At 38.3% G+C, this 9,372-nt stretch overlaps 1 protein-coding gene across 4 annotated transcripts in view; it reads left to right on the forward strand.

The window, feature by feature from the left end:
* The window catches only part of LOC122068096 (protein PHOX1-like), a 12,617-nt gene extending 11,530 nt beyond the window's left edge, over nucleotides 1-1,087 (forward strand). For 3 of the 4 annotated variants that reach the window (XM_042631942.1, XM_042631960.1, XM_042631948.1), the window contains one exon: nucleotides 710-1,087. The gene's annotated coding sequence lies outside the window, so the exon portion shown is untranslated. Of the gene's footprint in view, nucleotides 1-133; nucleotides 230-709 lie in introns of all 4 variants that reach the window. The other variant, XM_042631953.1, reaches the window with a different exon arrangement.
* The last annotated feature ends 8,285 nt before the right edge of the window (nucleotides 1,088-9,372 follow it).

Consider the following 9,372-nt stretch of genomic DNA (forward strand, 5'->3'; position numbering starts at 1 on the left):
GGGGGGGTGTGGGGAGGTGGCTACACTGGCCTATCTGGATTTTCTGTTGAAGTTTCAGCTGGGAGCTCCTTGGGGAACTAATCACTGTGAAGATATGCCCTGACAAGGTGTATTTGGGTTAATGCATCTACAGTTGCATATTGGCTGAAAAAACACAGCATCCAGCACTGCAGGGAGCTTTCAAATTGATCTGAACTCACCATCATCAAGGTTCAAAAGTTATTTTTAGGTAAAAAAGCATCCATTATTTTCACATTAACACCAAAAAATTACATGGTTTAATACTTCCGAAAAATATGTTTTATTATTGGTATCACCAGCTCATTAGATGGAAGGTAGTTCCAGATACTCACTTTAATCCAGGTTCAGTAGGAATCCTCTTCCAGCTTGTATTGACATCTAGAATAGGAGCATTTCATGGCCCTTAAGAGTTTAATTATTTTCTTACCATAACTGTAAGAAGCTCTCCTCAGATTGCTGTTGCATGCTGTTCTCTTTAACAGTTTAATCCCATATAAAACATTCTGTACTTCATATTTAAACTGGTTTTAGGACTTTTTTTTTTTTTGGTGGGGGTTGTGGGGTGTTGGTCACAAGTTCAAATTCTAATTTTTTATTTGAATTTGCTATGTCTGGAGTCCACTTTCAAGGTTGATTCTGTCTGAGCATGTCTGGCTCTAATGAGATATTTTTCATTGTTTCCTTTCAGATTTTTTATGCTACATTGGCTGTTCTTGATTTGATGTTAGAAACTAAGAAAAGAAGAAGGTTGTTGGTTTTGGAATGGAGTATTGTGTGTGAACTGAGGAGCCAATTATGTCAATTAATTCTTCATCTGGGAAACAGGAGCTCTCCTCTCGAAAAGATTGTGTGAAGTAGCAGAGACTTCTTTTTGTTGGTTTCTGCATCTACCCCTGGTTTCTCCCAAGATTGTAAAAAATTTAGTGGAAGATTTCATTTGTAATTTATTCCTTAACACGTGATAATATATGGCTTGTTTGTTTAAGGGGTCTGTACTTTATTAATACATGCCATTTTCCTCATTTGTAATTTTTGTGAGTTTTATATAGGAAAACAGTTTTCTTTATCTGCACATGTCCTTCATTTGCTGATTTAATTTCAATTTAATAACATAAATATTTTTCCATTGAATTCCAATATCGGTATGGATTATCATCTAAATTATCCTGGGAGAAACTCCGCAGTTAGGAGCAGGAATTCCTTTTGTTCTTGCATGACAAGGACTGGTTTGTTTCTCTGGATCAATTGCATTTAGTCGTACTAGCAAATTTTTGGCACAACATCAAACCTTAGCATGTGTAAACATAGGGAAAAAGGTTGGGCAAATTGCCCACGTACTGCAAGCTTGCTCCTCCTGTATGATGCCTCGTCCCACGCCCCACTGGTGTCGCCAACTAGCTTGCTGCATGCAGACAGTGCGCCTGTCCTTCTCATTTAAACTCATGTCTATTTTTTGTTGTACTTAGTTAATGACTATAATTGTTGTACACATCCCTGGACTCTTAAACGGACCTAATTCATTCTCGTCGGTATTGCAACAGCCATAGCGGTTTATAGAACAACTATTTATTTAAGTAGACCTACTCCCAAATAAGAATCGAAGGGTCTCAGGAGGAAGGAGAAAAGAAAGAACTTCAAAAAGCATTCTAGTAAGACCTCACACATGTGGCTCAGTGGCTTGATGATGGATGGCCTTTGTTTTTGACACAAGGTATGCCAAGCACCATGTCATTATACTGATTGTAGAAGAAGAAAGAGGAGCATTTTCGGAAACCAAAGAGTCATGACAATCCCAAGTATGACAATATGACTTATCAAGGGGGTTGACGTCTTCGTCTTCTTCTAAAAAACAGCGGCAATTGCTTAAGAGCGATTTTGAGGAGGGATGGTGTGCCTCACACCCCTTGGTGCGTTTGCATCAGGAAAGGCATCATGGCGTGTCACAAGCAAGGCTTCGTAGGCATTGTGGTTGTTGTAGACAAGGTTTTGTGTGGGCATCATGGCATGTCACAAGCAAGGCTTCGTAGGCATTGTGGTTGTTGTAGACAACATTGTGTGTTAGGTTGGCTTGACCTTGCAGGCATCGGTAGCACACGTATTCCATAGGTGGATATTGTGGGCCCGCGCTTATGAGTAATAGCGGGGCATGAGTTTCCCTAGTAGGTTTGGGTACTATTGCATCAAGAAACTGCACCTAGGCTATTTCTGGCCTTTGCATAGGAGAACAGATACAAGAGAGTGAGCGCCGAGTTGATCCAGTAGGGGACTTTCCGATGCCTAAGTCAGATTCTGCACAAATAGATGGTTCTAGTAAGAATGGAAAAAGATTGGTCCTCTGAAAATGGGCTTTACCTAGGTTTTTATAGCTAGAGATGACGATTGTCTGTGGAGAATCCCAATTTAGTAGTTGTCCATCATAAGTACGAGTTTGGATCTGGTAAGAGTTATAGCAAGAAAGTTAATGTGGAGATTGTTCCAGTTATGAGAGCTTCGTGTACTTCCATGTCCCAGGCTACACCCATTGGCATCTACCTATGGATAGCATTCTCTTGCCCTACATTAAAATTGAGCAAGGGAATACTACCTGCTTTTGCAGCCATTGCGCTAGTCGATAGACCAATGGGAGGTGAAGTAGAGGCATCTTCAGTGCATAGGCGGGGGCAGCCTGTTTTTTTGCACCAACTTTTATCTAGTTGTAGACACATGCAAGAGGGTAGCTTTTTTTTTTCCATTAAAATCTTGGGGAAGGAACTCTGTCTATTTGTGCGGCCACTGTGCCAATATGCAGGCTAATGGGAGGCTATACAGAGGCATCTTGGGGGGCAACACGGTCTCTTCACACCTACCTGTGTCTGGGCATAGAGCCACCCAAGCGAGCAAGGTTCCTTTTTTTTTTTTTTTTTTGTTTGAAGTATCATTAGCCTATTCTATTTGAGACTTTCTAGTTCCTCTGAATAAACTTATTTTTACCAAAACAAAAATTCTTTGAGACTAGCTATGTTAAGTACTAGTAATCAATTATAATGGGATTGACTAAATTGATGGCAGCAGGAGGGTTAATGAGCGTTTGAAAGGATCATTGATTGTTTTGGACCAAGACACACCCCTTCAAACAATCTAGCTTAAGAAAAACTAAGTATTTGTTTGTAAGCATTTTTCAAATTTTACTTAACATAGAGTCCCTATGATTTGGATGGCCAATTAATTTCCTTGAACATGATATTTAGGAGTCTATTAGGATCTGTTGCAGTAAAAATTGGGTGATCTTCCTTGCAGACTAGATACTCCATGTCAGATTTGGACAAAAGAGCAGACAAAGGAGAGTTGGGTTGACCCCCGATGGGGGACCCTTCGATGACTAAGTCAGATTTCTTCAACAAAAAATACTCAAGTGAGTTTTTTTATAAAATAATCGACACCCTTTTTGGGGGGCTTATCTTGATATTTATAGATAGTGAATGAAGAGAGGCAGTTGAGAAGAGTCCTATCTTGGCAAGTAGTTCACTCTTGTTAGGATATCTCTTAGAAGAGCCCCATTAGGTAAGTTTTACCTCATTTGTTAGGAAATCTCCAAGCGATAACATTTTTTGAGCTAGCGATGAGATCTGCTGAGCTGGCAACGAGTGATCCTCAAGATTGTTTCCGCAATTGTCGAGATTGGATCGGACTCCTTGGTGAGGCGATCTTACGAGTCAGCAACGTAGATAGGCGATCTGAGAGGTTGGCTCGGCCAAGGATGACCTGGATAGTCGGCTACGCCAGGGGTTACCCAAGGGATCGGGTTTCCTAGGGTGACCTGGATGGTGATGGTCGGCTTGACCAAGAGATGTCCCAAGGGGTCAGCTCAAGCAAGGGATGACCTGGGTGGTGATGGACAGCTCAGCCAAGGGATGACCCAAGAGGGCGGCATTTCTACCCAGCAGTTGGTTTTCCCAAGGATGTCTTGGGTGGTCGGCTCAGCCAAGGTATAACCCAAGGGGTCGGGTTTTTCAAGGATGACCTAGGTGGTGATAGTCAGCTCAGCAGGATGACCCAAGAGGGCGGCATTTCTACCCTCATCAAGTTCCAATTCTTTGAATTAAGTGCTTTTAAACCTCATACAACTTAATTTTTTTCGTTGGGTCCACTCAGGATTTGATTTGGTGATGGAAATAGATCAGTCTCAGCCTGGGCACCTTTCCAAGACCATATTTGAAACATTAAACTTATAAACTAGGGGTTATAAGGCTAGATGAGGCCCCATGGGACAAGTTGCTGGGGAAGCTATCCTACCTACGTTGGCCCTCCACCAGCCCAAAGGCCTTTAGGTTTGGTCGAGTCCAGGTGGTAAGAATTTGATTTTATGGGCTTGGCTTCTCTCGCCTTTATAATGTGTGGTTTAGTTTTGCCTGATGTAATCTACTTATACTTTCTTTGGGAGATAGGTAATTGCCCAATTCTTTATGTAAATTAAACCAATATCTTTCCAAGGATTTGGGCCGATTTGAATTGAATACACGACTATAATATATAGGGTGTGGATCAAATCCTCATACGAGAATGATTCTCGTATGGTGTTTGATTCACACTATATGTAATTTTGGCAAAGTACAAGGGAAGGAAACTGTTATTAATGGGTATTATTCTTGGGACTTATATAAAGATTTCAACTAACACATTCTGTCATGCGCTAAATGACTGTCATCTTCTTACCAAAAAAGAAAAAAGATTTTTTATTGACATCCATCATGGTGTCAAAATTTTTGTAACTGGTATGATACATTTTTTTTTCAATGAGGGTAATAGTGTCATTTTATATAATGATGCATCACTTTCAATTTATTTTTAAAAATCCTTTTATATCTATGTCTTATAAATCATTTAGGAATAAGACAAGGGCCCAATTAAGATAAGGTATCAAGTTCTAAATACACATATAGAAATACCATTGAAACATGGACTCAAATCCTCTCCAGCTGTTGGGATGCCCAACGAGCATCCGACAGTTGGAAGGACCTGGGGGTGGAAGCCCATGTGTTGGGGTGTGTGCCCAGGTCCTCTAAGCGGTCAAATCCCGAGTTGGGCTTCCCAACGGCTTGAGAGGATCTGAATTCTTCACACTCTCAAATAAATAAATAAATAAATAATTGTCATATGACAAATTAAGTCTGCACGTAAAATTGATGGATATGTTATTTAAAGCATTATTTCAATTTTTAAAATTTCAAACTAATCTTATGTTACCATTTGTCGTTATCGCAACTAAAGAAAAAATTTGAATAGTCTATTCAAATGAAGTATTTAATTGAGTCCTAAAAAAAAAAACAATACGTTAGTAAAAACATTTTAAACTTTAAACTATATCATAGAGGTGAGCTTGATCACCAAATTTGGTGGAAAGCTCGCAAATGAGATTGATTTTTTATTTTTTAAATATATATATTTTTTTATGATAGTTCTACTTTCCCAGTCCAAGGTCCTCAGAGCTCAGGCCAGGCTAATCCTAATCGAGGTCAAACCTCAGGATTTAGAAGAAAAGCTCAACTTATGCCCTAAAATTTTTGGATAGACTTAAACTCGTTGGGCCACCATTCATATAAGTTGTCACTTCCTCATTCTTAGGGATTTTTTTTTTTTTTTACTGATTTCTTAGGGATTGATTTTGCATAAAATTATTATCTAAAATAAGAAAGTACTCGATAGAATAATTATCCTCGATCAACAAAATACTAATATGCAGCCAACAATTTTTGGTTTGTAGTAATTTATAATTTCATTCATATATTCACACTATTTTCTATTGGTTTGTAGTAATTTATAAATTACTACAATCCTTCCTCTTAAGTATTTTATCATTTCTTTAGATGAGGGCATTGAATTCTTCTTCACTGAAGAAAGTATATATAGGGCAATCTTTATCCAATCTTATTTGGGATCATTCGTTGCCGCAAAATGTAAATTAGGTTCTAGCTTTTCTACCATTACCATAAAGGCAAAACCGACTAAAGAAGTGATTCTCTAACTCATGCACTCTCTCCCTGCATTGATTTTATCAATGATTTCCTGACTATTATTCGAAGATTATAGGGATCTGTTTGTGCCCTTGATTGGGCGGCTAAAATAATTGTAGAAGATATTTTGTCTTTGATTTCTGTGTTTTCAGTTGTTGTTTCTATTGAATATGTATGTTCATCATATCTGATTTATTAATAAGACTATTTAGTTTCATTTATATATTGCATTTATTTATAAGGCCTGTAAGTTGTTTCATGAGTTTTCATCCAAAATTATTCTCAGTTAGAGATGAACTGAACATCATATTCATGTGATCATTACATTGTATGTTACCGGGGATGTGATTCTAGTACATAAATGTAAGTGCGCATACTGTGTGTGTATAGAAAGGAATTTGGTAAAAATCTCGTATGTATTACTCTCAGTTGTGTGAGGATGAGATTAGTACTCATCACTTGACCTTTGACCTGAGATATCTTATTTATTGTAGTGCTGTATCATGTGTTCTGATAAACCAATAGTTAATGTCCAACGGACTATATATCGGTATATTGGATACATGGTCTCACATTGTTAATGAAGAGATCATCAACATGAGATCCATTGCTCTTAATTGGAAAATATCAAAAAGAAAGAATGTTTGTACTTGATCGGACATAAATCTAGTATCAGTGCCATTTTTGTAAATGGTTTACAAAGTTATTTTCTAATATGAAAAATAATATTTTATTTATCAAACTTTATTTAAAATATTTTTCGGTGTTTGATCATGTTCACGGAATCTCTGAAACAAAATGTATAATGAGTTGGGGTTATATAGTATTAACTTACATGTCTTATAGTTCATTATGGGATATTGGAAAAATGAAAGGTCTTCTGACCATATTAAAGAGGTAATATTTGGGAATATTAAATGGTTAATTATTTTTGAATTTATGATAGTGGAAAAAACATAATTTGATTATATTGTTCTCTATCACCAAGATTTGATTTTCTCTATTTAGGAAATAGATATTTGACCAAAATAGGAAACACCAAAAGGGGTTTTATTGTAAGGGACAAGAGAGAGAGAGAGAGAGATCACCTTGGGGAGCACATTCATGTTTTGAGGTTCCTACCTGAATGCTCTAAGCCATTGGATATGTGCTGCCACCCCTACCATGTTGTAAAGGAACTGAATACGTAGAGGAACTGAATACAACAAAAGGTATCTCTGTTTTTAGATGTTGGTCAGATCTGGTGGATGCATGCACATGATGGGCTTGTAAATTCTGCTTACGAAAGAGTACTTATTTCCCTTTAGATTTTGTTAATAAAAGTTTATTAGCTTTTATGTTCATAAATAAAAAAAACCATGGTGGTGTTTGTTAAATAATAAAAGAAAAAAAAGAAAAAAAAAAAAAGGAAACTATGCATCTTATGAATGGTAGGGTGAGAAGGCAGATTCAAAATGTACGTCCATCAATTGAAAGCTCTAAAAGAAAACCTTTTGATCCTAGTTCCAATCCCATGTGGCCTCTCATGACTAATATAAATACGAGAAAAAGAGCACTGCCCAACAATGCCCTTTCCCTCCTCTCAGTCCCATGCTGACAAGGGTCCATGCAACTTGAGAGCAGATATCTTTCATGTCTGCATATGTCTGCTTTCACTTGGCTATTTCCAACCATATAATTTCATGCATTTATCCCTACTTCATTATTCTGTTGTTGTTGCAAGTAGAGATGGTGATATTCTATCTTCCTTTCTTTTATAGTTTTTTCTTTTTCACAACGTTTTCTTTCATCCATGACTGAACGATGAAACGATTCAGATAGATTTCCCCCTCAAATCCTCTCTTGAAATACCAAAATTTATCCCACTACCTGATGAATCAAGGCAATCGTACACAAAGACCAGATCCAAATAGAGAATTAATATTTGCCTCTATCAAACGTATGAAGCCCATCCAAGGAAGGAAGGAGTAAGGATGGATAATGGATGATGACGTTGATGTTGACGTGACCATGTGGGATCAGGAGCCTCACTCATGGGTGGGCCCTGTGGGCCCATGTCTCCTCACCCAACAGTCACACACATCTTGCCCCCCTCACTTATGGGCCTTGACGACACCTGTTTTATTTGTTGACATAAAAGCCCTTGTCTAATAGAGGTGCTTAGCAAATGTCAAAGACTAACTGCAGTTTGCATGTATGGGCAAATATGGTACTCAATATCTAATGTTGAGTTACTTGAGGTTGAGTAGGATGGATGTTCAGGGTTCACTCACCCAATCTGACGGCTCGGTCCAACCGTGCGTGTAGTGCTTGACAGTGCACTCAGCTCAAAATATGATCAAAATATATCAAACTCACTGGACCGGCCCATGATTTGGTCGACCCGCCGTCATGATAATACCTATTTTCACTTGGGAAACATCACACCCCGGTCCTGGGACTGGGGGTGTCAATCTCAAGCCCACACCGATTCGATTGATGAGGCCTGATCATTTAAAGATCGCCTCGACCCGCATCAATTATTAAACGTGTTAGACTTAGGCCTGGCTCATTTATAAGCATGTAGTACACGGTGCAAGGGGTAAGCCAGTCTCTTCCCGGCTCGTTTACAAGCCTGACTTGATTTATATGTTTAGCTTGACCGTTTATATATAATTTGATTTTATTTTAATAGAATTGGGTATATATTGATGTCTTTATCAATTATTGAATGTAATTCAGTGCAATATCTTTTCTAAATTGTCGACGATTCAATGAATTATATTAAAGTTTCTTAAATCTAAGACAATTAAAAATTGTTTAAAGCTTTATTGGTATGTTACCTCATTTAAGCCCTGATTATAGCCCAATTAGGAGAAGCCCAGTTAAAGCCTAGAACCCGATCGAGACCGATTAATTCCTTAAATAGGTATGTCACGATGCAAAGGTGGGTATAGGCCTGATCGAGAATGGCCTGGCTTGACCAATTGACACCCCTATTGGGACCCACCTACCTCCGTGCATGTATATGCTAGCCAATTTGAGATTCGTAAGTCCTAAAACCATACGCCATAGCCCCTGGGTGTTTTCTTGTCCTAGTCTTTAGGAAAAATGTTTTTCTGTGGGGGAATGTGGCCCCGTGCCCAAACACATGAGGGTGAAATGATCAGTTCGGCCCACATAAAAGGGAAAATGACATTTTTTTATAAATGTTTCCTTGTGGGCTCCCATTGGTCTTCATGTACATGCAGAAACTACAATCCACCACAAAGAACACTTTCCCTTGTCTTTAATAATAAAATGGGAAGAAAAACGCTACTTGGTTGTGTGGTCCCTATACCAGTGAGGGGGGCCAATGAGAGAATATTTAAAGTATCACCAG

Source organism: Macadamia integrifolia, chromosome 2, assembly GCF_013358625.1.
Source record: "Macadamia integrifolia cultivar HAES 741 chromosome 2, SCU_Mint_v3, whole genome shotgun sequence".
NCBI classification, from domain to species: Eukaryota; Viridiplantae; Streptophyta; class Magnoliopsida; order Proteales; family Proteaceae; genus Macadamia; species Macadamia integrifolia.